Raw genomic sequence first — 17,811 nt, forward strand, 5'->3', positions numbered from 1 at the left:
CACCAGGAATATTTCTAAAGATATACATTGGTTGGTTTCATTACAGAACTACTGAATCACAATCTCAGGAGTGGTACCCTGGAATCAGCATCTTAACAACTTCCCTGAGATAATTTTTATGCACACCTAAATTTGAGAATCATGGTCCTGGAAGAAGAGCTTTCTAAAAGTTAGTTAAGCTGACTCATTTATTACAATGCAAAACAGAAGAGACATACTTAACAGAGATACTGATTATAGCAACATGAGTTTAGTTGGCTACCTTTGGGTCCAAGGGTACAGAGCTTCATAAAATGTTTGCCAAATGTCAAACATTCTGTTATGTTTCCAATGATGTCATTAGTGTTTGGTTAAAATAATGATGCCCATCTTGTGTGGGTTAATAAGTAGTGCTAAGATCTTTTATTGGTCAGGTTCCATCTTTCTATATTCTTTGTCTCTTAAGGTCAAGACTCCTTGCTTTTGGCCTACCCCTTTTGATCGATAACTATATCAACCTACAAAAAAATTAACAATTTTGGGAGGATTGACCATCTAATCCAAGTCTTCAAGTTTTCTATAAAAGGACTGATTTATATCAAACAATATCTAAATCTATTCCTAGGTTGCTAATAGCATCTCATACTTTGCTTCATGCCTCTTTGAGTTTTTCTTTATGCATTATCTTCTGTTCTGACCATTCTCTGTTCTTAATTTTCTATTTACTTCATGTGCTTATTCAGAGTGTTTTTTTTTATTGATCATAGCATCAAGGAAATTTGGGACTAAAATGAACTTAGAGATTTTCTGCTGCAACTATTATTCTTACAGAGGAAAACTGAAGGCGAGAGTCATGAGACAGCTTGCCTACAGTAACACACCTTGTTTAGTGACCCAGCTAGTACCAGCACCTGGGTCTTCTGATCCTTTTTCCATCGTTTGTACCACTAGAGCAGGGATAGTTATCCCAAGAGAAGACAAACTAATGATTTTTCATATGTTCTTCAAGTAGGACCAAGTCTGGTGTGCAAAAGGAAGAACTGAAGGAAAATAGTGAATTTCTTTTTGAGTCTGTTAAAAAGATTTAACTTTCAACCACTATATTAGTTTTCATTTTCCCCCCTCTTCTCTGCCAGAAACAATAAAATGACTGCTATGGCACTGAGACCAAGGCAAGGTATTATACTTAAATCTGAGTTTAAATGATTTACATTTGAGTGGGAAGACTGTCTGGAGTGCTGGGTTTACCAGGCTACTTCTGAATGCCACAGACCAGCCATGTGGCCCTCATCAAATCATGATGAGACTGTCTCTCAGTTTCTTCATTTTACAAGGAGGATTCTACTCAGAGTGCTTAGACAGAGACCAATGAGAAAGCAGTTGCTTTATAAAAAAGAAGTTACTTATATTAAAGTGGCATTCTCTCTGGGCAACTTAGTGACTGCCTTTTACAAATGATAAGAAAGGTTAATGGACTCTTCACTGTCTCATACTGTGGCTTGTTTAATATTCACTTTTGAAAACTTAAAAACATCTCCAAGATAAATAAAATATCACATTTTAAAATGGAAGAAAAATCTGGAGTAAAAGAAGATGTTTTTCTTCCTATTGATTTTTCCCTGTAAAAAGCCTATTGGATTTTACTGAACGATTCATTAGAAAGTGAACATGAAAGAGAGAGACAGGAAAACAAAGAGATCATTCAAAGAGAATTTAACCAAAAAGTAACAACTGTAGGGAGGAAGAAAAACCCAGAGAGACATGGTAAAGTCCAGCAATTTGGGTGAAAAGAACATGTGGTGCTGTGTAGTAGCAGTTGCCAAAGAGGATGGGTGGAAAATAGCATGTGCCTGACCAAAAAGTTCAAAAAAATTTTTTTTCTGAGAACAGTAGGAGATAAACGGGCAGTCTCCAAGGTGCTCTGGAAAATCAATCACAAACATCATTTAGAAGCAGCTGACTTAATTAATTCTATTCCTATTACAATAAATCTGACTGGCATATAAAATTCATGTGCCTGGAAATGCTAGCCTGAAAAATTACTTTTGGGCTTTTGCTTGAATTTTTATGTTAACAAAGAAAACTAGGAATCCACCAAAAAACACACAGAATCCAACAATTTCCTTCTCCAGAGAATATTTCAAAGTCCAGATCTAGCCTACTCTGTAGATAGTAATTAACTACAAAAATAATTTATAAATTTTGGTTTTCCAAACTGAGGAGGCTGCCTTTTTTATACGAAGATACAGAACTTCCACTAGGACAGATATTTGGAGTATTTTTTCTCATACTGGGGTTGGTTTTGCACCCACCCATCTGTACTTTCTAAATCTGCCTTCCTCATGTTCAGTGCTTAAAGGCTGGCCAGGGAACAGAATAAATTGAATGGCCCACCCAGGGGTTGGGCCTGTCACTGGGGCCTTATTAGCACCTTGGCTCAGACAATTGATTCTAATGAAAACCCCAATGAAGTGGCTATAATGGATTCCCAAGGCTTAAATTAGAGCTACTGAAAAAGAGCAGTATCTTTCATGACATAAGCTTACTACAGACCAGTTCCCATTGATAATAAGCAAATTGAGCGGTTAGTCTCTTTTTATTCATTTTACTGGGCATTTCGTGGACTCACTAAGTACACTAGAGACTTGTATCCCTCAGTTCTGGAAAATTTTCTTGCACTATATATTTGATAATTTCATCCTTATGTTTTGTTGTTCTGAACTCTGATTAGGTGGATATTAGACCCCCCAGATCAATGCTCAAATTTTATTATCTTTTCTCTCTCATTTTTTAGATCTTTACTTTTTGGTTTAGCTTTTTAAAAAAAAAAAACTTTGTTTTTTAGAACAGTTATAAGTTTACAGCAAAAGAGAGTGGAAGGTACAATGATTCCCTGTCCTCATATATCCATAACCACCCCTACTCTCAAAATCCTACACCAAAGCAGTACATTTATTACAATTGACGAGCCTACATGGACAAAAATAATCATCTAAAGCCCATAGTTTACATTAAGATTCATGCTTGATGTTGTACATACTATGGGTTTTGACAAATATACAGTGACATGTATGCACTGTTATAGTATCGTACAGAATACTTTCACTGCCCTAAAAATCCTCCCTGCTGCACCTATTCATCCCTCCCTCTCTGTTAACTGTGGACAATCACTGATCCTTTTACTATCTTCATAGTTTTGCCTTTCCCAGAATGTCATAGAGTTGGAATCATATAATATGTAGCATTTTCAGATCGGCTTCTTTCACTTAATAATATACATTTAAGATTCCTCCATGTCTTTTTATGAATAAAGCTGCTATAAACATCTGTGTACAGAGATTCCTGGGTGGCACAGCGGTTTAGCGCCTGCCTTTGGCCCAGGGCGCGATCCTGGAGACTCGGGATCGAATCCCACGTCGGGCTCCCGGTGGATGGAGCCTGCTTCTCCCTATGTCTCTGCCTCTCTCTCTCTCTCTGTGACTATCAGAAATAAATAAAAATTTAAAAAACGTCTGTGTATAGATTTTTGTGTGCACATAAGTTTTCAATTCTGCTGGGTAAGTATCTAAAAGTGCAATTGTCAGATTATATGTATGAGCATATTTAGTTTTGCAAAAACAACAACAACAACAACAACAACAACAAACAAACTGCCAAACTGTCATCGAAAGTAGCTGTACCATTTTGCATCCCCACCAGTAATGAATAAGTGTTCCTGTTGCTCCATATCCTGGTCAGAATTTCCTGTTATTTGTGTTCTGGATTTTCATCATTCTATTAGGTGTGTAGTTATATCTCATTATTGTTTTTAATTTGTATTACTTAAGTGACATGTGATGTGGAACTTCTTTTCATATGCTTATTTGCCATTTGTATATCTTCTTTGGTGAGGTCTGTTAAGGTCTTTGGCCCATTTTTAAGTTGAGTTGTTTTCTTATCGTTGAATTTTAGAAGTTCTTTGTGTATTTTGGATAATCGTCTTTTATCAGATATATATTTTGCAAATATTTTGTCCCAGTTTGTAGTTTGTCTCTTTGTTTTTCTGACAATGTCTTTCACATAGCAGATTTCCATTTTAATAAAATCCAGCTTTTCAATTATTTCTTTCATGGATCATGCTTCAGAGTTGTATCTAAAAAGGTATTACCATATCCGAGGTCATCTAAGTTTCTTCCTATGTTATCTTCCAGGATTTTTATAGTTTTTCATTTTACATTTAGGTCTATGATCCATTTTAAGTTAAATTTTGTGAAGTTTGTGAAGTCTGTATCTAGATTCTTCTTATTTCTCCTCCTCCTCCTCCTTCTTTTTGGTATATGGATGCCCAGTTATTCCAGTGCCATGTGTTGAAGACATTATCTTTGCTTCATTGCATTGCTTTTGCTCCTTTGTCAAAGATCAGTTGACTATATTTATCTGAGTCTATTCATGTCTATTCTGTTCCACAGATCTAGTTGTCTATTCTTTCACCAAACCACATTGTCTTAATTACTGTAGCTTTATTAGTAAGTCTTGAAGTTGGAGAGTGTTAGTCCTTCAACTTTGTTCTCCTTCAATAGTGTGTTAGCCATTCTTTTGTTTCTCTGTATAAACTTTAGAATCAGTTTTTTAATATCCACAAAACAGTGTCCTAGGATTTTTATTGGAATTACACTGTATCTACAGAGAAAGGTGGGAAAAACGTATATCTTGATAGTATTGAGTCTTCTTATACATACACATGGACTATCCCTCCATTTATTTAGTTCTTTACTGATTTCTTTCATCAGAGTTTTGTAGTTTTCCTCATGGAGATCTTTTGCATATTTTATTAGATTTATACCTAAGTATTTCATTTTTGGATGCTTGTGTAAATGTTATTATGTTTTTAATTTCAAATCCACTTGTTCATCAATGATATATAGGAAAGTGATTGACATTTGTATATTAACCTTATATCTTGCATCCTTGCTATCATTGCTTATTAATTCTAGGAATTTTTTGGTCAATTTTTTGGATTTCTTACATAGTCATGTCATCTGTAAACAATGGCAGTTTTATTTCTTCCTTCCCAATCAATATACCTTTTATATCCCCTTCTTGTCTTATTGGTAAATAGACCTTCCAGTACAATGTTGAAAAGGAGTTGTAAGGATAATATCCTTGTCTTGTTCCTGATCTTAGTGGAAAAGCTTCTAGTTTCTCACCATTAAATATGATGTTAGCTATGGGCCTTTTACAGATATTTTCATTGAATTGCCCTCTATTCCTAGTTTCCATCATGAATGGCTGTTGGATATGGTCAAATGTTCTTCTGCATTTATTGATATAATTTGATTTTTCTTTTTTAGCCTGTTGATTTGATGGATTACATGAATTGTTTTTGGATGTTGAACCAGCCTTGTATACCTGGGATAAATCCCACTTGGCCACTGTGTAAAAATCCTATGTATACATTGTTTGGATTTAACTTGCTAATATTTTGCTGAGGGGTTGTACATTTGTGTTCATGAGAGATATTGGTCTCTATTTTTCTTTTCTTGGAATGTCTTTGTCTGGTTTTTGTAGTAGGGTGTTGCAGACCTCTAGAATGGGTTAAGACATATTCCTTCTGTTTCTATCTTCTGGAACAGATCATAGAGAATTAGTATGATTTCTTCCTTTAAGGTTTGATGGAATTCATCTGGGCCTGGTGCCTTCTAATTTGGAATGTTATGAATTATTAATTCGGTTCAATAGATATATGGTGACTCAAATTGGCCATTTTTTCTTGTGTAGCTTTTGGCTATTTTGCTTTTTAAGAAGATTCTCTCTACTTTATCTCCCAGTATTTTGATTAAATTGCCTATTTTTTAAAACAATTTAAAAGTATATTTTTTTATTTGTTATTTTTCCATATAATCCTACTCTTACTCTATGGATTCAATAATTTTTTAATTCTCTGAGGATATTAATTTTTGCTTAAAAAAAACCTCTTTTCTAAAGGGAAAGAATCACTTGGAAAACCTCTCTCCCTCCCTCCCTTCTACTCTCCTCCCTCCCTCCTCCTCTTTTCTCTCTCTCTCTTTCTCTGCAATCACACACATACACACACACACACACACACACAGAATGAGAGAGACATAAAGAGACAGAGTAAGAATTCAATAGAATGGTAGAATATAAAGTTAATTTACAGGAATCAATCAATCAATATCTTTATTACATACAAGCAATTCATTAGAAGATACATTGGAATAGATCCTTTTTGCAATAGTAACAAAAAAGACAAAATGCTTAGCAAAAAGTGTACAAAACATATGAGGAAAACACAAATGAAGGACAAAAGTCTATATCTGAACAAATGGGAAGATATACTCTGTGAGTAGGGAAAATTCACATTGTAAAGATATTCTTTTTAAGTTAATTTATAAATGTAATGCAATCCTAACAAAATGTCAATAATATTTTTTGAAGGGAATTTTAGAGTTCATATGGAAAATAAGCAGGTCAAAATAACTGGAAACTTTTGGAAATAAAAATAAAAAATTGAAACATATTATAAAGCCTCAGAAGTTAAAAAAAAGTGTATTGGTACAGAAATAGCCCAGAAATAGACTAAAATAGACACAGGAATTTTGTATATAGTATATAGTATGTAGTATCTCAAATCAATGTGCTATAGATGGAATTTTTGATGAATGATGCTGGGAAAAGATAAAGTTGGATTCATATACCATGCTACATAGTAGGCTAAACTCCAAATGTATCAATGATTTAAATTTAAAGAGAAATGAAACCACAGAAGTACCAAAAGAAAACATGGGCAAATTCCTTTATAATCTTGAAGTGGAAGAAGGCCTTTAAACTATGACTCAAAATTCAGAAGACATTTTTTAAAAAGATTGAGAAATTTAACTACATTAAAAAATACTTTTTTATTGGAAAAAACATAAGCAAATTAAAAAGATAAGAAAAACTAAGATGGGATCCCTGGGTGGTGCAGCGGTTTGGCGCCTGCCTTTGGCCCAGGGCGCGATCCTGGAGACCCGGGATCGAATCCCACATCGGGCTCCCGGTGCATGGAGCCTGCTTCTCCCTCTGCCTGTGTCTCTGCCTCTCTCTCTCTCTCTCTCTCTATCATAAATAAATAAAAATTAAAACAAATTAAAAAAAAACTAAGAAAATATTTGTAACTCATATCACAGAAAAAGAACCACTCTTTCATAAAATTGAAAAGGAAAAGACAGACAACTATAAAAAATCAGCATAGGACCTGAATAGACATTTCAAAGAAATGCATATATCCCTTAAAAATATAAAAATATGCCCAAGCAGAGAAATTAAAATAAAATCTCTTCTGAAATACCAATCCTTGACTATTTTGGGGGTCTCTTGAAATACCATATAAATTTTTAAATGCACATTTCTATTTCTAAAAAAATTGTCATTGATATTTTTATAGGGATTGCATAGAATCTATAGATCAGTTGGAGTAGTCTTGCCATGTTAACAATATTAAGTCTTCCAAATCATGAACACAGATGTCTGTCAATTAATTTGTATTTCTTTAATTTCTTTCTGCATCATTTTGTAATTGTCAGTTGTAGAAGTCTTTCACTTCCTTGGTTAAGTTTATTCTTAGATATTTTATTCTTTTCCATCTATTGTAAAGGAGATTTATTTCATATATTCCTTTTCAGATTATTGTTAGTCTATAGAAAAGCAACTGATTTTTTTGTGTGTTGATTTTATATCCTACAACTTTGCTGAATTTGTTCATCCTTAAAGATTTCTAGCTATGTGGCTTTTAGCATGTTAATCTTCTGTGTCTCAGTTTCCTCCTCTGTAAAATGAGAATAGGGTAGTATTTAATTCATAGGCTTAATGTGAGTCTTATATGAGGTAATCCATATAAGCACTTAGCACAGCATCTGGTTCACATAGTACTTATTCAGTAAATGTTGCATATTACACATTTTAAGTTGTATAGAAAAAATGTAACTAGGACATAAAACCATAATTTTACAAGTGTCATTGCTTAAGAAAAGGCAAGGTAAAGAAAATTAATTGACTTAAAGAAAAATCTTAAGTAAACTAGAGTATAGGTTGTAATAGGACATGGCAAAAACTGGGAATGTGGTAGATGACTGAAGTTTGAAAAACCATAGTCCATTCCAAAGATCCCTACCTCTTGAAAGCAGTAAATTGTGAAGCTTTAAAGTTGGGTTTCCTCTCTTCCTTACTAATGTTTCAACTACCTTAATGTTAATTTTTTTTTAATGTTAATTTTTTAACAGAGTTTCCTTCTACTCCATCTTTTAATATAAGAGCTAGCTTACTAGAAAATGTGTTTGAAATGGGAATAAAGATAGAAACCCATGAGTATAACTGCCTAACTGCCTCCACTACCTCCCACAATGCAAAAGTCACAACTGCAGCTCATGAATGACTCAGTTTAGAAGCATTACACACATACGTGCACACAGAGAAGTTGAGAGAGAGAGAGAGAGAGAGAGATGCCTACACTGAAAGGAAGAAGCATTTTGCTTCCCTGATGTTTGATGTGGTCAATGTTGAGGCTTTTAAAGAAATCCAAGACTCCAGACTGGATTAGTATAAGTAGGATAGGGCCAAAGCTTCAGGTAAAAATGGTAAGAATGATTCAGGGGTAGGGAGTATGATGTTCAGAAAGTAGATAGAGATGAGTAACATACAGAAAAGGGAGGTGGGGGATTAAAGAAATAAAACACCCTATCCTTTATTACTTTTAACTATTTGTTCTTGGAGAGTTTTAAGTGTGTCTGAATAGTTAGGACCTGTTCTACAATTGTGATGTGAAAAGGTCTCTCATCATTGCTGTGAGGCTTTGCTATCCAGCTCAGCGTACTCTTAACTGCTGGATGTCATCATTTGAAAGTGCCTGAGTTTTATGCCTGGTAACTTTATGCTAGTGTAATGCTTCTAAACTGAGTCATTCATGAGCTGCAGTTGGAAATTTTGCCATATATGCCTACCATCTACACAAAAATAACATTTCCTTTAACTTACTTTTAAGTCAATTCACCTTTAAAAATTTAGCTTTGGGGGCACCTGGGTGGCTCAGTGGTTGAGCCTCTGTCTTTGGCTCAGGTCAGAATCCCGGGTTCCTGGGATGGAATCTGAGTCCCGCATCGGGCTCCCCACAGGGAGCCTGCTTCTCCCTCTGCCTATGTCTCTGCCTCTCTCTCTCTCTCTCTCTCTCTCTCTCTCTCTCTGTGTGTGTGTCTCTCATGAATTAATAAATAAAATCTTAAAAATAAAAGTTTAGCTTTGTCTTAAGCCACAATAGTCTATGAAAACTTGGGCTTAATCAATTGGTTATATAGTTTTTTTCTAATGAATTTTAAAATAAATGACTAAGCATCATTCACAAATCATCTATTACCATCTAGTATACTATCAGTGGTGTGGATGGCAGCTTAGGAAATACTGTGCTAGTGGAATATATGCTAGGGAATCAAAGGAAGTCTGATTTATGGTTTGCTAACTAATCACAGGGAGTTCTGATTATCTCGGAGAAACTGATATCAGAAAAGGCATTTAAAGTAAATGTACATGAAATAAGGGACATTTCATGATGAATAGTGGAAAAATAAAAGGTTTTATTGGGATTTTAATTCAAAAGTGAAACAAATGATTATGAAAGAAGGTTTATCTACATTTAACTTAATTCAGATTCAAGTTCAACTATTTTCTAATTCTTAAAACGAAGAACAAATGTTTACTTTCTGGGGTATAATTTTCTGAAAAACTTATGTGATTGCATTATCATAATAACCTTCACTTCACATTTGACTTTCGTAAAAGGGTCATTTTTGCAAAAACTGCGGTTTGAGAGCTGTGTCCTTTTTTCCAGGGAACTCTCTTAAGCTTTTATTATTCAAATAATTCTTTTTTGAAACGTCAATGCTTTCATCATCCTTGTCCATTTTCTCCTCTTCAATTGTTAAGTGATTTAACTTTACCACATCATCATTTGCCAGTGACTTTGTGAGTTATTTTGTGACTTATTTGAGTAGCTCACCAGCGTCTTTTATCTATTTCATATTTCTATGTCTTTTGCAAATTTTTCAATTTCACTTTGAAATTTGCACTGTGCATTGTTGGATGTTTACAGTAAATAAGCACCATTGCTACAATGGTCAGGGATAGACACTAAAACTAGTCAAGAAGGATGTTTAAATGGGGCCTAATTTTAATACAGTTAGTTCACTAGTGAATATTTTTTGTGTTATGGGAACTTTAGTCCCTACTGTGTAGATCTGATAATGAATACTTGGATAACAATAAGATCTCTGTATGTCCCAATAATTTCCATCTTTAATCAGGACTCTTTTACTGTGGGCAACAGTCAATGATTTCAATGCCTCAGTGGTATCAACGACATTTTTCAACCAGTAGAAATCAATATTGTGGTTTTAATAATATATAAGAAAGAAAACTTGTAATATCAATGAACCAGATTGACCAAAGTTTTTAACTGGAACTGAACCAGACTATGTGCCACTCAGAACCATTGCAAACTGGGCTTGCACTGATTGATTAATAAAGAAAAGACACTCAGGAAAACAGTGTAAGGTAGCTGTATTGGGCTGTACAAAGTGTCAAGAACTATGAATTATCTGAGACTTTGCTTGCATGCTATTTTCATGGATACTTGCAGAAGATAGGAAATTCCTGGGTCAGACACAGAGAACACCACTACTCATTGCACAGCAAGCAGTATGAGCTTCATGTTCATATCAGATCCCTCTTGCCATGCCTTCCCCTCTCTTCCAACTGAGTGATGTAGACAGGACTGGATTGAAGCTGTGTACACAGTGGGTTTGCATCATAACTGAGGAATCCTGCACTTAGGGAGCTTGAATCTTTTATATTGCGCTATACATTAACCTGTTCAACTTTTGCTTTAGATGAAAACATTATTTTTATTATACTAGACGTTTTAATCACCTTTTCTTCACCCCTATTGATGAGTAAAGGAGTCCTACTCTAGGGATATGGGATGGCCAAACACATGACACATGACATTAGATAGATGTGATCCATAGCAGTTTATTAGTCACATATACTCACAGCCCAGAGAAAGAGGATACCACATGCTTTGCAGGGCACACAGAGTTGCACACAGGAACTAAGTTAACAACCAGAGCTGTGGAAGGCAAGTTTTGTAGTATCTGCACGGTGAAGTGCCCCTTGGTTCCTGTGGGAAGATGTGATTGGTTTGTTTGAATAATTCTTTGGGATGACAGGGCACTAAAGCAGGAACTCTGTTTTTTCCCCTTGATAAGGAAGGTTGTATGCCTACAGGAGCTTATCTATGAGAGCAGAGTGGGAGAAAAACTTACAGTATACCAGGCAATAAACAAATCCATCCTTTACTTCAGAAGAAGACACTATTTCTATCTTTCATGAATGTGTGCTTCATGAACATTCTTGAAAATATAGTCAGAGCCTCTGCTTGCAAGACATGCAGAAATGAATAATTGTCTCCCAATACAATGTTGATAGGACTGAATAACAAGTATATTTTGATTATGATAGTAATAAGACTAGGGTCAAAAAAAATAAAAACATCTGATCAAAGTCAATAATTTTGACAGCTCCTGATATGGTGGACAAGGTCAAACTATACAAATAAACGTTTTCCGTTGTATAAAAAGCTATAGTTGAATTGCTGTGGAAGGCATATCAAAGTCTCTTTATTCTCACTATTTGACAGTCAACAGGTGTCTTTAACCATTCCAGATCTGATACAGTAGCCTTACCTTTATAGTTAGTTGAATAAAATTTTAACTCTGGAGAAAAATAATAAGAAAAACAAATCAGAAGTAGACTCAGAAATAGAAAAGACATAAGAAACATCTCTACAAAATTGTTATCTTCTCAATAAAGAATGAGAATACAACATGTTAACCCCTATCAAATTTTTATTCCTAGCTCAAATACTACATCTTTTGAGAAGTCTTCCTTGTTTCCCCATGTAAAATTAATCTCATCATCTTGTGGGAATAAAAGGATTTTGTTTATAACATCTATTATAACAGCTACTATCATTCCCTTGTACTATAAGTTTTCTTATATTCTTTACCAGATATGGTTTCTGCTCCAGTCTGGTTAATAAATTTCCATTTCCAAAATGGATTTTTTTCATTTTTGTGTCTCTTATAGTTCTCTATAGGAAGTAGGTGTTCAATAAATGCTTGTTGAATATATTTGGACAAAATAAACGAAAATATCAGTACCCTATGTGTCTGTAGCATTTCTAAAACTTGTTAAAGCCCTGTTGTACTGAAGATTTCATTTGATTCTCACAGCATCTTTGTTAACAAAAGAGAGCTAGCTTTCCTAACCTTGTTTGACAGATGAGAAACCTGACGCACAGAGAAGATAATTGAGTTGCTCTAAGTAACATATCTTGTTGGGAGTATAAATCAATGCAGCCTTTTTGTAATTTCAGCATGTTTATTTCCTTTCTTTCTTCCTTCTTTTTTTCCTTCCTTCCTTCTTGGCTATTTAGAACCTTAAAAATATTCTTACTTTTGACTGAGTCCATTGATAGGAATCTACCTTAAGGAAGTAATCTGAAATAGAGTAGTGTTTGTGGAGGGATACTCATCACAATGCTACTTATAATAGTGAAAATGTAGAAACAGCTTAAAATACCACAAGAAAAGAGTAGTTAAGTACATATCATACATTTATACAATAGAATATTTCATTTTTAATAATTTGAAATATTTATTTTTAGATTGTTTCTCTCTTTATATGTATATATGGTTAAAAATAGAAACTCAGTGTTTTGCTGGCATGGGATGGAGATATAAATCAATGGAATAGAATTGAGAGTCCATAAAAGTACCCTAATATTTATGATGAACTGATGTTTGACAAGGGAGCCATGACATTTTTCTGGGTAAAGAATACACTTTTCAACCAATAGTGCTAAGCAACTGGATATCCACCTACAAAAGAATGAACTTGGATCTCCTACATTACACCATTCATAAAAACTAACTCATAATGAATCATAGACCTACATATAAGAGCTTAAAGTTTAAAACTCTTAGAAGAAGACATAGGGGTAAATGTTTGTGACCTTTGGTTTGGCATTGTTTTTTTTAGATATGACACCAAAAGCACCGGTCATAAAAGGAAAAGACAATCCACAGACTGGAAGAAAATACTTGTGGAGTCATATATATTACAAGGAACTCATATCTAGAACATATAAAGAACTCTTAAAATTCAGTGATAAAAAAACAACACATATACAAATGGCAAATAAACATGAAAAGATGTTCAACATCTTTAGTAAAAAAAAAAAAGAAATGCAAATCAAAGCTGCAAAGTGGCTTCATAAACAGTAGAATGGCTATAATAAAAAAGATAGATAACAAGTATTGGTGAAGATGTGGAGAAATTGGACCCTTATACATTGCTGTTATGTATGTAGAATGGTGCAGCCTTTATGGAAAACACTTTGACAGTTTTGCAAAATGTTACATACAGTTTAACCACAGGATTGAGCAATTTTCCTTCTAGTTATCTTTTTTTTTTAAAGGGAAGTTTTTTTTTATTTTTATTTATTTATGATAGTCACACAGAGAGAGAGAGAGAGAGAGGTGCAGAGATATAGGCAGAGGGAGAAGCAGGCTCCATGCACCAGGAGCCCGATATGGGATTCGATCCCCGGTCTCCAGGATCGCGCCCTGGGCCAAAGGCAGGCGCTAAACCACTGCGCCACCCAGGGATCCCTCCTTCTAGTTATCTACTCAAGAGAGATAAAAACATATGTCCACACAAAATCTTGCACATAACAGTGTTATTTATAAGTGATAAGAAATGGAAAGAAGTCAAATGTCTGTCAACTGATGAAAGGATAAAACAAATGTGTTATATCCATGCAATGGAATATTATTCAGTCATAAAAGGAATAAACTACTGATGATGAAAGTGTTCTAAAATTAGAATATGGTGATAGTGGCGCAACTCTGAAAATATACCAAAACCTATGGAATTATAATTTATTTTAAAAAAGATTTTATTAATTAATTTGAAAGAGAGAGAGAGAAAGAATAGGCACAAGTGAGGGGAAGGGCAGAGGGAGAGGAAGAAGTAGACTCCTCACTGAGCAGGGAGCCTGATGCCACTCAATGTGGGGCTCGATCCCAGACCCTGATATGACCTGGGCTGAAGGCAGACACTTATCTGACTGAGCCATCTAAGCACCCCATGGATTTATACTTTAAATGGGTGAATTTTATGGTATGTAAATTTCATCTTATCAAAGCTATTAATGATAGCATCATATATGTTTTCTATAAATGACTTTATTCAATTATCAGTTCATTGTTAATATACTTCATGCTAATAAATAAATTTCTACAACATTTAAAAAATCTTTGTTCCTTACTTATTACAGAAGTAATGCATATTCTTTGGGAAAAAAATCTCAAAGAATACAGAGATGTCAAACACAGAAAATGAAATTTTTCACATAGTCTTATTATTTCCTCAGAATTCTATTACTAGTTATTACAACAATATACTTAATGGCTGCTTAGTATTCTTCCATGTGACTGTACCATAATTTACTGAGTTAATTCCATGTTATATTTATTTAGCAATAAATTGGAAACAATCTCTAATAAATCATCCTGCTATGAACATATTTGTGCATATATGGTGGTGCAATTGCCAAATTATCTTGTTAGAATAAGTTCCTACAAGTGTATTTGCTGGTTAAAGTGTATATGTAAAGTTTACCCCCAAAATTATACTAATTTGTACTTTAACCAGTAATGTTTGTGGAGTATCTGTTTTCTCTTATCTTTTTCCAGCCTTGGTTATTATTTTTTTCTTAAAACATTTGTGTTAGTTTGGTAGGTAAAAATGGTGTGTTATTTAATTTGAAACTATTTTTGATTACTAGTTAATTTGAACACTTTTTAAATTGAAACTTCGGCTATTTGTATCCTTTTATGAATTGTCTGTTTAACCCTTTGCTCACTTAAGAAATGGAAGGATTACCTTTTCTTTAAGATTATACTGGAGGGTATAATGCTGAGCGAAATAAGTCAATCGGAGAAGGACAAACATTATATGGTCTCATTCATTGGGGAATATAAATAAAAGTGAAAGGGAATAGAGGGGAAGGGAGAAGAAATGGGTAGGAAATATCAGAAAGGGAGACAAAACATGGAAGACTGCTAACTCTGGGAAACGAAGTAGGGGTGGTGGAAGGGGAGGAGGGCGGGGGGTAGGGGTGACTGGGTGGCGGGCACTGAGGGGGGCACTTGACGGGATGAGCACTGGGTGTTATTCTGTATGTTGGCAAATTGAACACTAACAAAAAATAAATTTATTATTAAAAAAAGATTATATCCAATAAAATAATATACAACCAATAAAAATGATTATGAAGAATTTTAATCCTTCTTTTCAATGTTAAATCAAAAACAGGATAAAGTGTTGTATCTATTTCATCAGCTCAATTATATAAAATATATTATGCATTGGGACATACTAAAAAAATGAAATCTCTAGATGGTAGGTTTAGATGCTTTTTATATTCCTTAAACCTTGTATTTTCCTTATTTTCTACAATGAGCACATATTACTTTGATAATTAAAGAAAATGTTTCCTTTTTCTTTAAAAGCACAGAGCAGGTTTGTAGCAGAACCAGGACCAGACTCTTCATGTCCTCCTGCCCTCTGCTTTGTGCTTCTAGAAAGGTGTGGTCAGAGGTTAGAAGGAGAACCAAGAGAGGGCAAGGAGAGTTCAGAGTTTCATGGAGAGTGTCAAAGAAAGATCATTTTATTTTTAGAACAGGCAGGTTAAAAAACCTAGGGTTCAAGTGTAATGATATCTGCAACTTGGAAAATGTATGCTGAAGTATTTAGAGTGTCATGATGTCTGGAGAGAAACATAGGAGTGGGGAGAAGGTGATAAGGTGAGAAAGAAGGAAGGAGAGGGAAAGACGGATGGTGAAAATGTAGTGAAATGTTAATCTGTGAAACGAAACAAAAGCTACGTGGCTGCTCATTGTAGTATTCTTTCAACTTAATATATTTTATATTTTGAAATTTTTCAAAATAAAGGATTTGGGAAAATTGTGAGGAGAAAAAAAGAGGCAATCACCTTGTAAATGTTTCAGGGAAATAAATTAGGATGAACCCTGAGAAGAGGCATTTGAATCTAGGGACCAGAAGACTGCAGGAGATCTTAAAGAAATAATGATTTCAGGAGGGTTAATTGGGAGAGGAGGTAAAGTCAGATTGCTAAGGTTGGCATATTGAGTGAGAGGTAGAGTCTATGGTTGGGACTGCAATTCTGAAATTTGGGCAATGGAGAAAAGAGAGATGTGAAACTGGCTTGAGAAACAATAGAATTTTGGAAATGTTTAACATTGTTATTAATTTTCACCTGTATGGATACCTATTAATATATGACCTTAAACTCCCCTCCACACGTAGGCCTTTCCTGATGAATAAAATTAGGGAAACAATAAAAAGAAGTGAAAGAATAATATGCACAATGCTACCATCTAGAGTATCCACTGAAAATTACACCCAGTTTGCTATTAATTCAGGTGATCTGCTCAAGAAACTAGGAGTCTGGGTTCATGCATGTGTTTGTGTATTGCTTTGTGTAAGACATGTAGGAGGGTGAGAAGTATTCTCAGTGCAGTCCACTGTTTGTGGACTGATAGTTTGATCCCTGAGTGAAACATTAAATTTCTACAATCTTAAAATTTGATTTCAAACTAGGAGAGACATTTTGGCACTGGTTTACCTCAACAGTGTTTTGGAAATGAAATGAAAACATTTAGAGGGAGAAAAGGAGGGCAAAGGCAACTCTAAGTACAAGAATTAAGGGGGTTATTGTGTTTAGCTGGGAGAAAGATGAAATCATGCTTGAAGTTTCTTTTATGCTTCAGAAAACTTCATTAATCTTTACAGCTAGTCTGAAGCCAAGTGTTACTGGATAATGGTGAAGGTGCGCATATGGGAATGCACACTTGGGGAATGGTAGACAGAGTAATTTTGGGTAGACAGGCACTGACTTTTGATGGGCGTGTAGGATTTCAACAGCCAAAGTTGTGGGTGGACAGCAAAAGTTCCAGGCAGAAAAAAACATGGACAATGAAGGCACAAAAGCCCAGGGCACTTTTAGAAAAGAGGGATCAGTCCTAAAGTAGAACTATACTCTAGCCTGGAGTAAAGATCAGGCTAGAGTATGAAATGCATTAGGGAAAAGAGTGGAAGAGAAAGTGGGAAAGAAGTGAATTGGCATTTATGTGCCTCTATTCTCTTCCTCCAACCAGAGGATTCACTCCTAAGAATATGGGGGTGTGTGTCATTGTCTTTTGTTCCTCTCTAAGGGCCTGGTACTTGGCTGGGTACACAGTAGGGGTGCACATATATCTCCTAGGAGTTTGGCTGTCAGAAGTAGGAATGAGGGTGGATGCTGAGATTTAGATACTAGAAATATGATTCTGGTGCTTGAAATCAGCAACTCAGACTCCCAGCTAACAACCAGAGCAATGCTTCTCAGGCTTTAATATGAATTACCTAAGGATTGTGTACGTGCAGATCCTGGCAGATTCCACTCAGCTGGCTGAGGTGGGGCCTGTGAGCTTGCTTTTCTGATTATACCCCAGTGATGTCTATGTTGCTAGTCTGAGGACCCAACATTAATAGCAAGGATTTGAAGGCTCCCTACCACAATTCCTTGACCTTTGCGACTCCAGACTCCTAAATGGAACTAAGCGTTCTTCATTAATTTAGTTGATGGAAAAGCTACAATTTAAAGTACCTTGTGAAGAT

The sequence above is a fragment of the Canis aureus genome, chromosome X, assembly GCF_053574225.1.
Source record: "Canis aureus isolate CA01 chromosome X, VMU_Caureus_v.1.0, whole genome shotgun sequence".
NCBI classification, from domain to species: domain Eukaryota; kingdom Metazoa; phylum Chordata; class Mammalia; order Carnivora; family Canidae; genus Canis; species Canis aureus.